The following is an 18870-nucleotide window of genomic DNA, read 5'->3' on the forward strand; positions in this document are numbered from 1 at the left end:
AAGATGTCCATGGCTAATCTCTCCAGATTTCGTAAAGTTTGATCTGCCATCTGCAGTCGGAAATGTGCAGTGGACAAAGTTCCACCTAATGTTTTATCATATGTTACCTTGGACATGATGTTGATGCTTGTTCTAAGGCCGTAGAGGGCATTGTGGAAGACATGTGGGCCAATTGAGCATGTAATTGTCGGGCGGCCATGATCTTCTTTCTTGCATTGAATGGTGGATCCACAAGATAAATGTGGTTTTCCTAACATAGAGTCTTATCAAACCTCGTTGAGACCATTTTAATAGATTCAAGAGAAGCTTCAGGTTGTCCCGAAATCTTTCTTGAAGAAACAGGTATAGTTGCAGCAAGTTGAGCTATTTTAGTTTCAATCATTTTGTTAAGACTTAATTGATTTTTCACTACAGAGGGCAAACCTTCAATTTGAGAATTGATGTTCTATAACATTTTATCATTATACATCAACTTTTTAGTAACATTTTCATTAATTTTAACTTGGCCTAAAACCAAGTCTTTGAAGGAAGGTTGATTCGAATTATAATTGGAGTTGAAGTTTGAATTACCTTGCGGGCGAGATTGGTTGTTCCACCCGTTATTACCTGGTTGGCGAACCCCATTGTTGATGAAGGTAGCTTCTTCGTGGGTTTTAGGGCAATCATTCCCCGAATGGCCAATATTTCCATAGACCTCACACGTCATGTGTGAGTCCATGGCTTGGATGGTGCCCATCATGGCTTCTTTATCTTAGGCCCGTTCATCCAATCTTTTCATCAATAAATCTATTTTTGTGGAAACCATGTCCATTTCCTTCATGATATGCATTCCTTTTTGTGTTTTCCTTTCCTCCCCCCAGCTTTGATTTGACACCATTTTATTGATGAGAGCTATGGCTCCATCAATCGCGAGGGAAAGGAAAGCACCTCCAACAGTAGTGTCGAGGTGGCCCCTAGACATGAGTATTAATCCATCATAAAAATTTTGGAGCACTAACCAATTTTCAATCCCATGGTTTGAGCATGCTTGGATGTAGTCATGCAGCCTTTCCCACGCCTCGGCAATGGTCTCTATGGAGCTTTGCTAGAAGTTGAAAATTCATCCCCTCGGGGCATTGGTTTTGCCCATGGGGAAGAACTTGGCAAGGAATGCCATGGAACATTTGTCCTATGTCTTGACAGCTTCCTTTTCTTTGTAAAACCACTGCTTTTCCTTCCCCGAGAGGGAGAAGGGAAACAAGCGGAGCCTCATGCTCTCAGGTGTGACGTCCTTGATGATGATCATGTCGCACAACTCGAGGAAGTGATGGAGATGCGTGTTCATGTCCTCGCTAGGCAAACCATGGAATTGGTTTGCCTGCACCATTATGATGAGGCCGGTGTGGAGCTTGAAGTTTTCATCCCCAATATTAACAGTAGGCCCAATGGGCACATTGGAACAACGGGTGTGGAGTAGTTGTGGAGGGTCTTGGCCATGGTTGGAGTAGTGGATGGTGCGGGGGTGACTAGTTCATCTATTGGTGGAGTGGCAAAAGAAGAAGTGGCACGAGACCTATTCTTCCTTAGGAGTGCCTCCGAATTTGCAGTGTAGTTGTTCGGCAGATCAAAACCGGTCATACACTATCCTATTTTCATCCACAATAGGAGAAAACAAGCACAGTTACCCTGTATAAACAATGGCTACCTTACATGCATATTATCATGAACATGTCCTAGTAGATTCTTTAATGAATATGCCTTACCCAACAACGACGCCAGAAATGCTTGTCGGTATTTCTTAACATCACTACTAAGTATGGGGTTTGAATCCATCCTCAACAATGGCACCAGAAATACCTTGTTGGTACTTCTTAGCAACCTAAATAATGTGTAGCCATGCTGCTAAGAAATAGCCTTGATAGTTCCTTAACAATTTTAGATATTTATCCGCAAGTGCACGAAGCTATCATTGTAGCATTATCCCGAAAGTATTCAGGGTATCATTATTGGAAAAAGTCTACTTAACCCCTCCACCTTTCATACTTGGTCTACTTCACCCCCCCAACTATGAAACCGTCTGTTTTACCCCCTGAACTTTCCAAAACCGTCTATTTTACCCCCCTGGGCGGTTTTCAGCGGCGATTTTGCTACAGTAACGGTGGGTTTGCTACAGTGCCAGCGGTTTTATATTTTTTTATTTATTTTCGGTGAATTTTTGAAAAATCATAGTAAATCATAGAAAAATCATAAAATGAAAAATCTAATTTTATTGGACTCCACATGAGTAGATCTACACAGTGAATATATAATACAGTATGCTTTAGTAAAAATTTCTTTGTAGCTTTAGATTAATTGAAAAATCCAATTTTGTCTGTAATTAATTAGAATTTATCTATAACTAAGTTATACATAGTCCAATGAGTACAAAATTTTTACTATAGTTCAAGCATACAATAATTAGCGTACCATAAAAATTTCACCACAATTGGACCATAGAAGCTGCAGCTATGAATTATTCCAATTAATTACAGACAAAATTAGATTTTCCAATTATATATTCCAATTACAGACAAAAATTTGTACTAAAGCATACCGTATTATATATTCACTATGTAGATCTACTCATGTGGAGTCCAATAAAATTAGATTTTTCATTTTATGATTTTTCTATGATTTACTATGATTTTTCAAAAAATTCACCGAAAAGTCAAACCCACCATTACTGTAGCAAACCACCGTTACTGTAGCAAACACGTTGTTACTGTAGCAAGCCCGCCGCTGAAAACCACCGGGGGGGTTAAAATAGACGGTTTTGGAAAGTTCAGGGGGTAAAACAGACGGTTTCATAGTTGGGGGGTGAAGTAGACCAAGTATGAAAGGTGGGGGGGGGGGTTAAGTAGACTTTTTCCTATCATTATTTATATTTTCCCAAAGGAAGGCATTTGATTAAGAGTCTAGTATGGATATGAACTTGAATAATAATGCTTGCAAGTACACCAATGCTTATAATAGGGGTAAGAATAGTCATTCCAAGATAGTTGACACACACTTGGCATTCCTCAAAGGATAAAACAAAAAAGAAAGGATAAAAGAATAATCCTAGGTTGAGAAGGCACTGGTCTAGGGTAGTCATACGAAGATTAGTTGATAATCACACAAATTACATAATTAGTTTTAGGGCTAAGTGTGAAGCAGGTCGGGAGGCCATTGAGTACTGGTCTGCCAGCAACCTCATGTGACAATTTAGACTCCTACACCATAAACGAACATGAGGGGTTACAAAGGACGGATAGGGCTATCACCACCTACCGCCTACCCCTCAACCAGAGAGAAGGACAATGCATTCACATGTCTCTCCATACCCAAGCACCACACTTGTGTATATAGAAACTATCCAAATCCCTTCGAGTCCCTGACCCTATGGATCAATAGGTAAATAACTTGAGCACACCTGATGGCACGATGAACCACCACATCAATTAGCTCTAATTTTGATTATATAAGTTATATGATTGTTTAAGCATAAAGTTTAGCGTGCTATTCTCATGACACATAAACTCTGTGCTAGTTCATATATCAAGATCATAACACAATAACTATACTCTAGTTCATAAGTATGACTATAATAAAGTGAAGACATGACTTTGGAAGCACCCATATTGATATTCATACCAAGAATCTCTTCTTCCAAGGAGCCAAGCGCTCCAAGGTGGCTTTGCCTTGCTCTAATACAACTAAAAGGTAAAACTAAAGAGAGTAGAGAGTGAGGTGTTGCTCAACGTGGTGTGTGTTTAGAGAGGGGGTACCCCTCTACTTATACAAGAGTGAAGGCGGTGCTTCCATCTATGTTTGGCATGAAACACCGGGTTGCACCACCTCAGCATGGTGGCATGCCACCGCCATAGCAAGGAGAGGTAGGGAGGCATCTAGAGGGGAGCGACCGCCCCCTAGGAGCGGTCGGCCCTTCACCACTGCCTCTGGCCACTGCCTTTGCATGGTAGGCCTTGGGCTTGTCATGGGTCACTGCCCCATGTGGTTTTGCCCATTTTTAGTTGGTATGGTGGGCGTCTCCCTTGCTTCTTTGCGTGAATTAGCGTCGCAAAGCACCTTTTGGTGAATTATTCCATGTATTTGTGTTTGTGACCGGCAAAATAATGTTCTCCAAATACATGTGGAACTTGGTTAATAGTAAATGCATATGTGATTAATTTTGCTAATTTCTCCTTTTTTGTCACTTAATTGGTGGTCGGATTTGATCGATAGATACTGCCAACACTCGTCCACGGCTTGTCTTCTTTTTCTTGTTGGAAATGGCAAGTAACTGGTTTCGACGAAGTCTTGCGGTGTCGTTTCCTCCTCTTCTTGATCTTTTTGTGTTTTTGTTGAAGAAGATGCCTCCTCCTGTTGCCCTTGTGCTTTCCCTACTTTATTGTTAGGGTTTGGTGGATCACGAGTGGACTTACCACCCCTCATGGTCACTGCATTAACTTTTTTAAGAGAATTCTCAGGTTACCCCAGGATTTTCCCTTTATTATTAACGGGAATAGCAACAACAATTTGAAATAATTGTGTTTCTATCATTTTATTAAAGCTCAATTGATTTTTAACAGTGGAAGATAAATCTTCTATTTTTGAGTTAATATTTTCTAGCATTTTGTCATTATAAGTTGGCTTTTTAGTAAGGTTTTCATTAATTTTAGCTTGACCTAGAACTAAGTCTTTTAGGGAAGGTTGATTTGAATTGAAATTAAAATTAAAATTTGAATTACCTCCTTATGGGCGTGATTGATTGTTCTACCCGTTATTATTTTGTTGGTGGAACCCATTGTTGAGATATGCAGCTTCCTCATGGGTCTCAGGGTAGTTGTTCCCTGAGTGGCCAAGTTCTCCATAGACTTCGCAAGTCATTTGTGAGTCCGTGGCCTGAACGGTGGCCTTCATGGCTTCCTTCTTGTGGGCCCTTTCATTCAGTCTTTTCAATAATAGATCCATTTTTTCAGCAAGCATATTTGCCTCCTTCATGGTATGCATGCCTTTTTGTTGTTTTCTTTCCTCCCCCCAGCTCTAATTGTTCACCATCTTTTTGATGAGAGTCATGGCTCCATCGATGGTGAGAGAGAGGAATGCTCCTCTAGCTGTGGCATCCACATGTCCCTTCGACATGGGCATAAGCCCCTCATAGAAGTTTTGGAGCACAAGCCAGTTTTCCATCCCATGGTGCGGGCATTCTTGGATGTAATCTTGTAGCCTCTCCCATGCCTCGGGGATGGATTCAAATGAAGTATGCTAGAAGTTTGAAATTTCCCCCCTTAGGGCATTGGTTTTTCCCATGGGAAAAAAATTTGCGAGCAACACCATGGAACATTTGTCCCACGTACTAACAGCTTCCTTCTCCTTGTAGAACCATTGTTTTGCCTTCCCTACTAGGGAAAAGGGAAATAGACGGAGCCTTATGCTAGCTGGTGCGACGTCTTTGATGATGATGGTGTCGCACAGCTCCAGGAAGTGTTGTAAGTGTGCACTTGCATCCTCGCTTGGCAAACCATAGAACTGGTTTGCTTGCACCATCATGATTAGGCCAATGCACAGCTCAAAGTTTCTAGCTCCTGTATTGACGGCGGGCCCAATGGGCACATTGGCATCCGTGGGGGTGGAGTAGACATGGAGTGTCTTGGCCATAGCGGTAGTAGCAGATGGTATGGGGTGACAAGCTCAACTGTTGGTGGAGTAGTGGAGGAAGAAGCAATACGGGACCTGTTCTTCTTTAGAAGCGCTTTCTGATTATTGGTGTAGTTTTTCGGCAGTTGTAACCAGTCATACACTATCCTATTTTCATCCGCAATAGGAAGAAAACAAGCAGAATTAGCCTGCATAAACTATGGCTACAATTATATGCATGTGATCATGATCATGTCCTACTAGATTCTTTTAACCTATGCCATCCCCGGCAATGGTGCTAGAAATGCTTGTTGGTGTTTTTTAGCGCAATCACCAAGTATGGAGGTTTCAAGTCCATCCCTAGTAACAGTGCCAAAAATGCCTGTTGGCATTTCTTAGCACCATCACTAAGATTGAGTTAACCTTAGCGACGCCACCAAGAAACACCAACTGTGATAGTTCTTAACAATTACAGAGAATATCCGTAAGCGTATAGATCTATCGTTGTAGCATTTCACCCGGAAGTATTCAGGGTATCGTTATTTATATTTTTCCAAAGGAGGGCAAGGTATAAGAGTCTAGCATGAGCATGAACAAGATTACATACTTGCATTAGTAAACCAATAGTTCATGGCAGGGGTAAAAATGGTATTTCAAGGATAGTGGACACGCATCTAGGCTAACCTCAAGGATAAAAGGAAAACAAAGAATAAAAGAATATTACTAAGTGGAGCCATCATGGTCAAATATAGCTATACAAAGAACAGTTAATGATCATCAAATTATGATTAGAGTTAGAACTAAGTCTAAGATGGATGGGGACATCTCGGAGCACTGGTCTACCAGCAAGTGCGAGAGACTTTCAAACCTCTACACAGTACCTAAACCTAGAGGATTACAAGGGACAGACAGGGCTATCACCACCTACCGCCTACCCCTCAACCATAGGTACCATCATATCCAAAGGTTCCCATGCACCCGAGCACCACACACGTGTACAAAGAAAGTACCCATATCCCCTGGGACTCCGACCCTATGGATCAACAAGCATACGATATGGGCAAATCCGAAGGAACGATGAACTGCCACCTCAACCTAGCTCTACTTCTACTCATACAAGTCATATGAATGGTTATGCATAAAGTTGAACATGTTAAGATCATAACACACAAACTATATGCTAGTTCATATATCATGATTATAACAAGACAACTATACTCTAGTTCATATGCACTACTATATTGAAGATATAAGGGAATGACTATGGAAGAACTCTTTATAGTATTCATACCAAGATTCCTCTCTTCTTCCAAGGAGCCAAGCTCTCCTTGATAGCTTTGCTAGCTCACAAAAGACTACTAAAGTAAAAATACAAGAAGTGGTAGTGAGGTGTGTATCTCCAAATGATTTTTGTGTTGAAAGAGAGCTCCATCCCTCTTCTTATAGTGGTTGATGGTCGGTTTGGCACTAAAAAATAAGGAGATCAGCCAAAACTGCCTTAGCATGGTGGCATGCACCAGTCGATGGAAGGCGAGCCTAGGTGGTAGCCCCTAGGGTGTAGCCGCACCCCTAATGCGCCCGCATGCTGGTGCGCCTGCCTCACAACCGCCTTCACATGGTTGGTTCCTGGGTGGGCCTGGGCCCATTCCATGTCGGTGCTCGGCCCAAGTTTGCCATGTAGGTGGCCTTTCTTCTCTTTCTTTGATGTTTGGTTACATGAATCTGCTTTACGCTTTGCCTGGTTGCGCATTTTGCTTGGTTTTCCACTTGTATTCGAATGTGTGTCCCACAAAACATGTTTTCTCCAATACAAGTGGAACTAGGTCAATAGTATATGCATATGTGTCATAAGTTTGTTTATTTCTCCCATTTTGGACATTAATTGGCAGTTAGATTTGATCGATAGTGACCGCCAACACCTGAAAGTGAAAATGGGAAAAGGCAAAGTAATATGGCATCTCTAGTAACTCCCTTGATGGTGAAAGTGTTGTAGATCTCCAGGAAATGTTGGAGATGAGCACTCGCATCTTCATGTGCCTTTCCACAAAAATAGCTAGCTTGCACCATGTTGATGAGAGTTGGTTTGAGCTCAAAAGCATTGTCTCCGATGTTGATCACTGGTCCAGAATGGATGTTGGCCGTAGTTGGAGCGGAGAATTCACGGAGTCTTGTTGTCCATGGGTTCAAAAACTGGTGTTAAGCTTCGCCTTGTCAAGTTGTCTTCCGATTCTAAAGCTAGAACTTTCTTGAGTTTAGCTCTAGTCCTCCTGATTAATGCTTCTAGATCTTCAACGTAGTTTGTTGGAAGGTCAACACCAGTCATACATTACCCTGCATAAGATATAAAAGTAGATAGAACAAGGGTAATCCTGTTTGAGCAGGGGTATATGGTTTCCTCGATCACATCAATAAGTACAAGTTTATCAATATTCCTTTTTGCCTAGCTACCTTCCCCGACAATGGTGCCAGAAATGCTTGTTGGTATTTATTAAGATGTCACTTGTTTAAGTAGCCACCTAATGTTATTGACATTTATTAGCATCACTTTTGCTAAGTTGTCATCCCTAGCTATGATGCCAGAAATGCTTGTGTGTACTTGTAGCAATACGAGGTAGGCTTAGCACAAAAAAATATTTCTACCGCGTAAAACAGGAACACTTCTGTTATAGATCATGGGATTAGCACTAGACGCGCAAATGTGGAAGTTGATGAAGCACGTTAGGGTAGTGTAGTCGATCACCTCCACATCAAACGTTCAGCGGTGTCCTCCTCGTGCAGCGGCTCGTCCAAGTGTTGCAGATGCAACACTTCCAAGGTATCCACATGTGCGGGGAGGAAGCGTCGCAAACCGGACTGCTAGATCCATGAGTGCAACTCAGTGAGGGCGTGGGAGATGGACAGCTGCTGGGCATGGGAGATGGAGCAGCAGCTGCGCCAAAAATGTCCAACCCCTAAGCCACCCCTACCCCTTAATATATAGAGGTCCCTGACAGGCCTCTAGGTCCGAGGCCCATTAGTACTCGTAAATCTGGTCCAATTCAGATCAGATCTTCATTGGGCTTCTAGCCCCTTAAGTGTGTGACCCTATAGGTTCACATGCGTATAGACATGATGTGAGTACTTCTACTCAGCCAATAGTTGGTAGTGGCCTCTAGCAAGGCATGCCAACTCCTATACGCACACGAAGATCATATCAGACGAACCATCACAACATCATGTACATGCTATTCCCTTTGCCTCACGATATTTGGTCTAGCTTCAAGCCAACCTCTCTTTCTCAATCCTGTAATTCAAAATCCCTTTCTAGGTTAACTCTTAACCTCACGTAGCATGGCCATGCATTTCTAGATTCGATCACTCGAGGGGCCCAGAGATATCTCTCTCAAGTAGAGAGGGGCAAATTCCATCTTGACTGATCATACCTCACAGCATGCTTCCTAACAAACCCGAAAGCTACCTTTATAACTACCTAGTTACGGAGTAGCATTTGACAGCCCCTAAGTAGGTCGATTCACATATTGAGTGCATGCAACAATCTTAGGTCTAAGGACAAAGCGTACACATTGTGTAAAGAGAACTATGTAACTATATCTCATGTTGGGTCAGTGCTGACACATGTCTCTACATGTGCCCACATTATTAGTTTGACATCTGCATGTCCATGACTTGTGAAACATAGTCATCAGCTAATACATGTACTAGTCTAATATTCATGTGTGTCCTCACATGAACTCTGACTAGGGACAACTTTAGAATAACCATACAAGTAAAGAGTTTCACATACAATTTACATAATTGCAAATCAATTCAAGTAGCCTTTAATGGATAATCAAGGAACACAATATGAAACATGGATACAATGGAATACCATCATCTCTATGATTGCCTCTAGAGCATCATCTCTATGATTGCCTCTAGGGCATATCTCCAACAGTCTCCCACTTGCACTAGAGTCAATCTAGAAGATATCTAATACCCATAGCTCTTACATGTGCATCATGCTTAGACTATGGGAGAGGCTTTGTCAAAGGATCAGAAATATTCAATTCTATATGTATTTTGCATATCTTGATCTCACCCCGGTTAACAAAGTCTCGAATGAGATGAAATCACCGCATTACATGTTTGTTCTTCTGGTGATTCCTTGGCTCCTTTGCTTGCACAATAGCTCCATTGTTATCACAGTAGAGATTTAATGGGCTGGACGCATTCAGGAACACACCAAGCTCAATAAGGAAATTCCTTATCCAAACACCCTCCTTTGCGGCTTCTGAAGCCGCTATGTACTCAGCTTCTGTCATAGAATCAGTCATCGTCTCCTACTTGGAACTCTTCCAGCTAACAGCACCACCATTTATCGTAAACACAAATCCTGATTGTGACTTTGAATCATCTTTGTCTGATTGGAAACTAGCATTGGTGTAACCTGTTACAACGAGCTCCTCATTACCTCCATATACGAGGAACATTTCTTTAGTCCTTTTGAAGTACTTAAGAATGATTTTCACCACTGTCCAGTGACTCTCACCCAAATCAGACTGGTGTCTGCTTGTCATACTTAGCGCATATGAAACATCTGGGTGAGTACTTATCATTGCATACATGATAGATCCGATAGCCAAAGTATATGGTACTCTATTCATGCGATCCTGCTCATCAGTTGTCGAAGGACACAGAGTCCTGCTAAGGTGTAAGCCATGTGACATAGGCAAGAACCCTTTCTTTGCTTGTTCCATGCTGAACCATTTTAACACTTTGTCAATGTAAGTATCTTGGCTTAATCCTATAAGCCTTCTGGATCTATCTCTATAGATTTTGATGCCCAGAATATATGTTGCTTCCCCTAAGTCCTTCATCGAAATACTTTTTTTCAGTGAGGGCTTGATGGTTTTCAAGCATAGGAATGTTGTTTCCAATCTATAATATGTCATCCACATATAAGATTAGAAATACTATAGAGCTCCCACTAACCTTCTTGTAAACACAAGCCTCTTCTTCGTTCTTAATGAAGCCAAACCCTTTGACCACTTCATCAAAACGAATATTCCAACTCCTAGATGCTTGCTTCAACCCATAAATGGATTTATGAAGTTTGCATACCTTTCCAACATTTTTTAGATCGACAAAACCCTCGGGCTGCATCATATACACGTCCTTAGTTAAATTTCCATTCAGGAAAGCTATCTTGACATCCATCTGCCATATCTCATAATCAAAATATGTAGCTATGGCTAGAATAATTTGAGTAGATTTAAGCATCACTATGGGCGAGAAGGTCTCATCATAGTCAACTCCTTGAACTTGTCGAAAACCTTTTGCAACAAGTCGAGCTTTATAGATGCGAACATTTCCATCCATATCTTTCTTCTTCTTATAGATCCATTTGCACTCTATGGTTTTAACACCATCAGGCGGGTCAACCAAGTTCCAAACTTGATTGTCTCCCATGGACTCTATTTCGGATTGCATGGCACTCTGCCATTTTTCAAAGTTTGGGTCCATCATTGCTTCTGCATATGTTGCAGGCTCATCATTGTCCAACAATAATATTTCCCGCAATTCGTGGAGCCTCGCCAACCTTCGTGGTTGTGGTGGTGCTTCTCTTGCCATGGATATCTCAACTTGTTCTGCTACGCTAGCATCACTCGTTGATTCTTGCCCAATTGGCTCATCCTGAACTTCTTCAAGATGCACTGTCTTTCCATTCTTCTCCCCTTTGAGAAACTCTTTCTCTAGGAAAACACCATTCCGAGCGACAAACACTTTGCCCTCCGATCGGTTATAGAAATAATATCCTAAAGTTTCCTTTGGATATCCCACGAAAATGCATGTCCGACTAAAGTCATTTGACAAATACTTCACATCCCCAAATCTTTAGAAAAGATAAACTGGGAGTCTTTCCAATCCACATCTCATATGGTGTCTTAACTATGGATTTAGACGTTACCCTATTAAGTGTGAAAGCTGCTATTTCTAGAGCGTATCCCCAGAATGACAACGGTAGGTTCGACTGGCTCATCATTGATCGAACCATGTCCAACAAGGTTCGATTACGTCGCTCGGATACACTGTTTCTCTGAGGTGTTCCAGGCGGCGTAAGCTTTGGAACAATTCCGCAGCTCTTTAGATGATTGCTAAACTCGTGGCTTAAATACTCGCCTCCACGATCAGATCGTAAGGCCTTAATTTTCTTGCCACGCTGATTTTCAACTTCATTTTGAAATTCCTTGAACTTTTCAAATGTTTTAGACTTGTGCCTCATCAAGTAGACATAGCCATATCTACTAAAATCATCAGTAAAAGTTATGAAGTATTGGAACCCTCCTCTAGTTGTCGTGCTCATTGGTCCGCATACATCGGTATGTATGAGTTCCAACAAGTCTAATGCGCTCTCAGGAAAACCTATGAAAGGCGCCTTGGTCATCTTGCCTAGCAAGCAAGCCTCACATGTTTCGTATGATTCAAAATCAAACGAAGTTAAAAGTCCATCAGAATGGAGCTTCTTCATGCGCTTTTCACTTATATGACCCAAACGACAATGCCACATGTAGGTAGGACTCAAATCATTAGGCCGAGGCCTTTTAGCACTTATATTATAGACAGGTGAATCATCAAGACTTAAAACAAACAATCCAATCACAATGGGTGCAAAAGCCATAAACATATTATTCTTAGAGATCACACAACCATTATTTTCACTCGCAAATGAATACCATCCTTCATCAAGCATGAAGGAGACATAATGTTTCGACTTAAACTAGGAACGAAATAACAATTATTCAACTCCATGATAAATCCTGATGGGAGGTGGAGTTGCATCGTCCCGACGGTCAACGTAGCAACCCTTGCATTATTGCCCACACGGATATCAACTTCTCCTCTTTCAACGCTTCTACTTTTTATCAGTCCCTGCATCGAATTGCAAATATGAGCAACCGATCCGGTATCAAATACCCAAGAATTAATAATTGTATCAGCGAGAAATATGTTATCTATGACATTAATAAGAAGCGTACCTAAGGTGGAAGTACTCTTACTTCCACCATTCTTCAACGAAGCCAGATACTGCTTGCAATTTCTCTTCTAGTGACCAAGTTCATGACAATAAAAGCACTCTTTATCTGGAGCAGGTCTAGCTTTAACCTTGGGCGCTGGGTTTGGCTTAGAGTTCATAGCCTTGCCCTTCTTCTTCCAATAATTGCCCTTTTTTTAAAGATAGGCTTGTTCTGTATTGCCATCACATAGCTGCTGCCAGCGCTTTTCTTAATGTCACCCTCTGCTGTTTTAAGCATGCCACATAGTTCATTCAGACCCTTCTCTGCCCCATGCATATGGTAGTTCGAGATGAAGTTCCCATAGCTAGGCGGAAGAGATGAAAGAATGAAATCAGTGGCCAACTCTTGGCCTAGTGGGAAGCCTAGCTTCTCCAACCATTGAACATAACCAACCATCTTGATTACATGTGGCCCTACTACTACTCCTTCTGCTAGCTTGCTTTCCACAAAAGCCTTAGACACATTGAACCTTTCAGTCCTAGCCTATGTCTAGAACATATCTCTAAGCGCCACGATCATATCGTACGCCTCATGATTTGTTTCAAACTGCATCTGCAGTTCGGGTTCCATGCAAGCAAGCATAAGGCAGCTTACTTCGAGATTAGCATCACATGCTTTCTTGTAAGCATTCTTAACGGCAGCAGGTGCATCATCAGCAGGTTCTTCTGGTAATGGGGTGTCCAGAACATCTTCCTTTTTATCAGCCCTAAGAACAATTCTCAGGTTACGGATCCAATCTGTGTAGTTTGTTCCATTCAACTTGTCCTTCTCAAGGACTGAACGCAAAGCAAACGGTGTGGTGTTGCTAGGTGCCATTTATCTACAACAAATAATAATGCAAAATAGTAAGACAAAAGTATCCATGATAGAGTAAATCACATTAAACTTTTAACAGACTCTACTCCCACTAAAATCAATATCCCTCTATTGATACTTAGTGATTTAGGATCCACAACTAACAAGTCTACTAGTGAGCTTTAGCATCACCACTAGCAGTCAAGGAAGATCGATAAGCAACTCTTTGCTAATAATATCACATATGACTCCTGTTGTTGGGTGACATCTCCATGTCTCGGCGCCCAACCTTCATGCCCCAAAGTCCTTAACCGTTAAGATGACCTTGTGAAGCAAACCAACCCTTATGCGTGTAAGTATCCGATACAAACCCATCTAGTCAAGGAAAACTAGTGATACTCTAATTTCATAGACCCACCACCAATTGTACAAGACATGGGACAGTGCAAGTTTTAGTTGGGAGGGCATACATAACTTAAAATTTGTGAGGGATCATTCTACTTCTAACATCACATCATGTAGAGTAAAACAAAAGAGTAGCATTCACATAGTTGTGACATAGTATGGCCCGATTTCTAGTGGTGATCTCCATCTCCATAGAACCTGTTCACCATGATGATCTCCATCTCCATGATCTATGTGCACCATCCTCCTAGTGATGAGTCCTCCAAGAACTAATACAAGCTATTACATCTAATCAGCTAGTAAAGAAGGTTACACAGTTGCTTGGATCATCACAGATTGACACGCAGGTCATCAATTACATTAATTTGACAATACATATGCAGGGGCCATACTGATCACAAAATCCTGCAAAACAGAGTTAGGCGTTCTAATGTCCAAACTTAAAAGTCCTGAAACTCCATCTTCCAAGCTGATTTTGGGAAATCTAATTTCACCAAAAACACCAACGGCGTTGAATTTCATGTGTATTTTTTTTCTGTACATCAATTTTTATATAAAATTTGCCTCGATCTGAGATCATACCAAAAAGTTATGGCCGTTTTACCGAAACACATGACCATGGCAAATTATTCGATCCAGTAGTAGATCCAATCGACTACTACGCATCATATGCGTCTGGCGTATGAATCTAGGTTTCAATTTGACCAATCACATTGATCTTCGCTCGCTGCAACTGGCATTACGTGTATCACTTGTAACACCCTAGGTGTTAAGCTTGCATAATTTGACTTGCATTGCATGAGCACGAGCATTGAGCATTCATATATAAGCTCTTACAATTGGAACATGGGGTTGAAACATATGAAACATGCTTGATATTTTATGTTTCTTGGTACATATGCATATGATCATGAGTGAATACATGTAAATGGTTGATGTGAGTCACTAAAACATATTAGCTACACTTAGGATGACTAGTGAAACAATGTTCATGAAGATCACTTTGCATGATCAAGTACTTAAGTGATGCCATGCATGTTGACCTGGAAAGCTTTATGTGTAACCCATGTATCAAATGATTGTGTGACCTTATCAATAGCTTAAACATGTTAAGAGTGTCATTATGAACAACTTTGGTATTCATGGCTAGGGCTAAATTGGTCACTAAGTCATAGTTTAAGTATAAGTCATCATTTGAATGTAATGGGTTTGACCAAGTTTGAACTATATGATAGAGACTTTGCATGGATGTGGTCACTAAAGCAAAGTTGTAGTATTTGATAAGGGGAACAACTTTTATTTTTGGGTCATAGACTAGTTTAGCTCCTAACATGTTTGAAATTGGCTCACAAAAATCAGCTTTTCACTGTTTTCAGCACTTAGCAAAATTTTTCTAAGTTAGTTAACTGACAGTGGTGACAAGCTCACCTTTGAGATGATTTTACTCACTAACCAATTAGAATTAGGCCTTGATCCTTAAATACGAATTTTAGCTGGTACATAGAGCTACAACTTTGGTTTAGATAGTTGGTGCGAATTCTTCATGGTTTAGGTGATCAAACGCTTTCAAATCACGTTGTCAGGCTTGAATCAAGACGCTGATGACTGAATTGAACTGGCCTTCAGTGGCCGACAGACACCAAAGCATGGCCACCGTGTGGTGGAAGCGAAGCCGCGTGTCACCAGTGTCCTGCCCAGCACGGTCGAGTCAGGCCAGAGCGCACTATATCACGCCCGCACTCGCCTGCTCAATCCCCACGCTCACATTTGCATTTCCCCGCTTCCTCCTTTGCTGTAGAGCTCATCCGCAGCGCCACCGAGCACCGCACCACCTCTGCTGAGCCCACCTATGCTCACCGCCACCCCATTCTCCAATCGGCTGCACTCAAAGCTCCGCCTCAGTCTGCTCTACCTTTCCCACCTTGTAGCGCCCACAGTCGTGCCTTTGGTAAGCCGCTTTTCGCGTTGCGCCACCACGGGTGCATCCCCGCTGGAGCTCTACCATGGCTGCCGCCATGGCCATGTCTCCTTGGTGCACCTCATGCCTTTATTTCACTTGTCCTAGAATCGCCTGTGAGCCATGGTACTTGTGTACCTCACTGACCCCATGATTACTGTGTGGTTCCGCTGGAACATGCCATCGGCGCCGTCATAGTAGCCATGCCCGCCATGGCATGTGAGCTTGCCATAGTGCAGCTTCCCCGCCTTTGTGTCCCCCTTTCATGAGCACTGAACTGAGCAACCCTAGGCCTAGTTATTGGCATGACAGAGACCCTTATGTCGCCGCCGATTAGCCATAATGGTGACCTTGCCGTTGCGCTCTGTGTGCCGCCGTGCAGCAGTGCGTGTGGCTGAGCTCAACCGTAGCACCCACAACGTCCTAGTCACCTCCTTAAGATCTGTTGGACCTCCTCATAGGCTAGTACACCATCGCTTTACTAGGTCTTGGCCAGAGTTGGTCGGCGTACCGCCGCGCCATCGTCGCCGTCCGCCATGGTCATCGGTGAAGGGCTTTCGTGCTTCTTCCGGCCATGCAAAGGCCACCACCGGGTGCGGGTGGATGAGTAGATCATGTAGGTGTAGTCGCTACCGCTGGCGAGCTCACCGGCGATGAGCTTTGGTCGAGCCGCGTCGATCTAGCGCCGCTGCCTTGTTTTGTCTCGCTGACATGTGGGGACGACTGATCAGCGGGTCCCGTCTGTCAGTGGCTATAGAGTTGTAGGATAGCTCGATTATTTCCAGATTTCATGCTATTTTGAAAAATTTATATCTGGAGTTTGGTAGATCCAAATTTGGTGGTTCAAATTTTGTTAGGATCTTGGTTAAGTGTAGCATTTAGGAAAAATATAATATTAGCACTTGTAGTAGAGTTTCTGGAAGAATTAAATTGAAACTTCAAATGTGTTTTAAATGTATGCAAATTTGTTTAATTTATATCTAGAGTTCCTGTGGTCCAAAAATTATGAAATTTATACGATGAGCTTTTCTTGATAAGTATAAGCTCTGATAAAAAATTTGAGGGTCAGTGCATGAACAGTTTTTGAGTTATAGATTTTCCTTTTATAATTAGGTGATCCTTGTATGAATTGTTATAAATTATCAATGAATTCAATACTCATGAAATTTATTGGAGGTTGTCCTAGTACCTTATGGATGCTAAGAAAAATATAAAATATGTTGCTTGACACTTTTCACTAGGGTTTCCTATTTATGTTATTTTAAGCCTTTATGCCTTGTCATTTTTGCATAGGATGTTTTACTTGGTAAAATGGCATGAAACCTTTATAGTAGACTATTGGTAGCTCTAGTAAGCCACTGTAAATTTCTGAGAATTTATGATTTACATTTGGTATATGTTTATTATTTAACCTAAGTATCTTAGTAAATTGATAAAGGCAATTAAATAAATAGTTTGGGCATGGTCATTATGTTTCTTGAGTGTATTTGATGTCCTTGTACTGTTGATATGATTGTTGAGGTCAAATTTGGAATGTTTATATGCAACAGAAATATCATTGCTTTATAATTCGGGTGAGAAGGGTTTTCGGACAGATTTTGTGGTTTGGTATGTTGCATAGCAAGAATGATGCTTGCTGTAAAAATGGTTAATAACAAAGTTGTAGGTAACTTCTTCATATATCTTGTGTCAAAATTTCGGGACAATAGGTCAAAGGGTTTAGGAGTTATAGCTGTTTAAAGTTAGTATTCCGAAATGCTCGCTCTCTGGAATTTCTGGACAGCACTGGTTTGATTGTCTGTTTTGGTTAAGATAGATTGCGAACTAGCTTTTGGTGATTAAATAAGAGTTGTAGACAATTTTATAGGCTTTCTAGAAAGTTCATGATCACAGCATTTGGATAAGTAGAACTTCAGTTATGAGTAAAACAAGTAGCTGTTGTTTTGTAGTATAGTAAATGAATTGTTGAAGTGTTTGATTAAGTAATCAAGAAGAGATATGCACATACTCAGTAAAATGTGATGCACTTGTTATTACTTTGACACCATGCTGTTAAGAATACTTACAAGAATCCATTCATCATGTATCATCATACTATATTTGTCAGCATGTATGCATTCGCAATATCTTATGCCATATCCATGCATATAGGATCGACAGAGGAGATAACGTTGCTGGAGTTCAATGAAGGAGAGGAAGGGGACTAGCAGGAGATTCCTCAAGCCACAGCTCCCGAAGAAGAGGAGCAGACCCCAAAAGAGCTTCTAGAGTGCCCTGACCACCGTCCCACTTCTTTTCTGAAAGGCAAGCCCCAGAGCATTCTAAGTCTTCCAGTATTTTATAAAATATTGCTCGAGTCCTTTATGATTGATGCATTAGGTTATAAGAATTGATTGGAACCCCTCGATGCATATATTTTCCTTGTCTAGAAATATACCTTTAACCCTATGTAGGTCTAGGATCGAATATATGCTTAGCCATGCTTAGACCGGTAGAAGTCGGGTGTTTTCCTGTCACCTGCGAGATATAGGTGGATACCGAAGCACGGTTGGCTATATTTGCTATCGTGGAAAAGAACCATGGGGTAATGTAAATCAAAGTCGGGTGGAGTCTATGGTAGGTTGACTCATGTGATTCCGTCTGTGCCAATTAAGGACCATACCGTTGTTGGACCTTTTGACAAGATTGAACGCATGCCTATCACTTAGCTGGCCGGATAACTCATTCCGACCGCGAAGCCGAGTAGCTCAACTCAGGCTGGGCCCTGCTCTATAAGAGTGCGCACTCTGGATGGTAGTAAGGATGTGCGAGGAGCCAGACTGAGTCCAAGGGCAGGCTAGGCCTGAATGTCCTGGCATTTGGTGTCCTTGATTGTGCTGCGCTGGCGAACCCATGAAATGTGTACTTGAGTTGTACCAAAGATGACCTAAGGCTACCATGCCTGGTAGACTCGGGTTTGTGTTAGGAATAAATTCCCAGCTTGTTGAAATCGATTCGAATCGCCGTCTCTCCTAGATAGTG

The 18870-nt window shown here is 41.7% G+C and overlaps 1 non-coding gene and 1 pseudogene across 1 annotated transcript; one reads left to right on the forward strand and one right to left on the reverse strand.

The window, feature by feature from the left end:
- The first annotated feature begins 5188 nt into the window (after nucleotides 1–5188).
- LOC136540950 (small nucleolar RNA R71) lies at nucleotides 5189–5295 on the forward strand. Its single transcript, XR_010780067.1, has one exon. It is a non-coding gene; the product is annotated as a small nucleolar RNA R71 (small nucleolar RNA).
- A 7425-nt stretch (nucleotides 5296–12720) lies between these two features.
- LOC136536731 (uncharacterized) lies at nucleotides 12721–13508 on the reverse strand (annotated as a pseudogene).
- Between the last annotated feature and the right edge of the window lie 5362 nt (nucleotides 13509–18870).

Source organism: Miscanthus floridulus, chromosome 2, assembly GCF_019320115.1.
Source record: "Miscanthus floridulus cultivar M001 chromosome 2, ASM1932011v1, whole genome shotgun sequence".
Taxonomy (NCBI): domain Eukaryota; kingdom Viridiplantae; phylum Streptophyta; class Magnoliopsida; order Poales; family Poaceae; genus Miscanthus; species Miscanthus floridulus.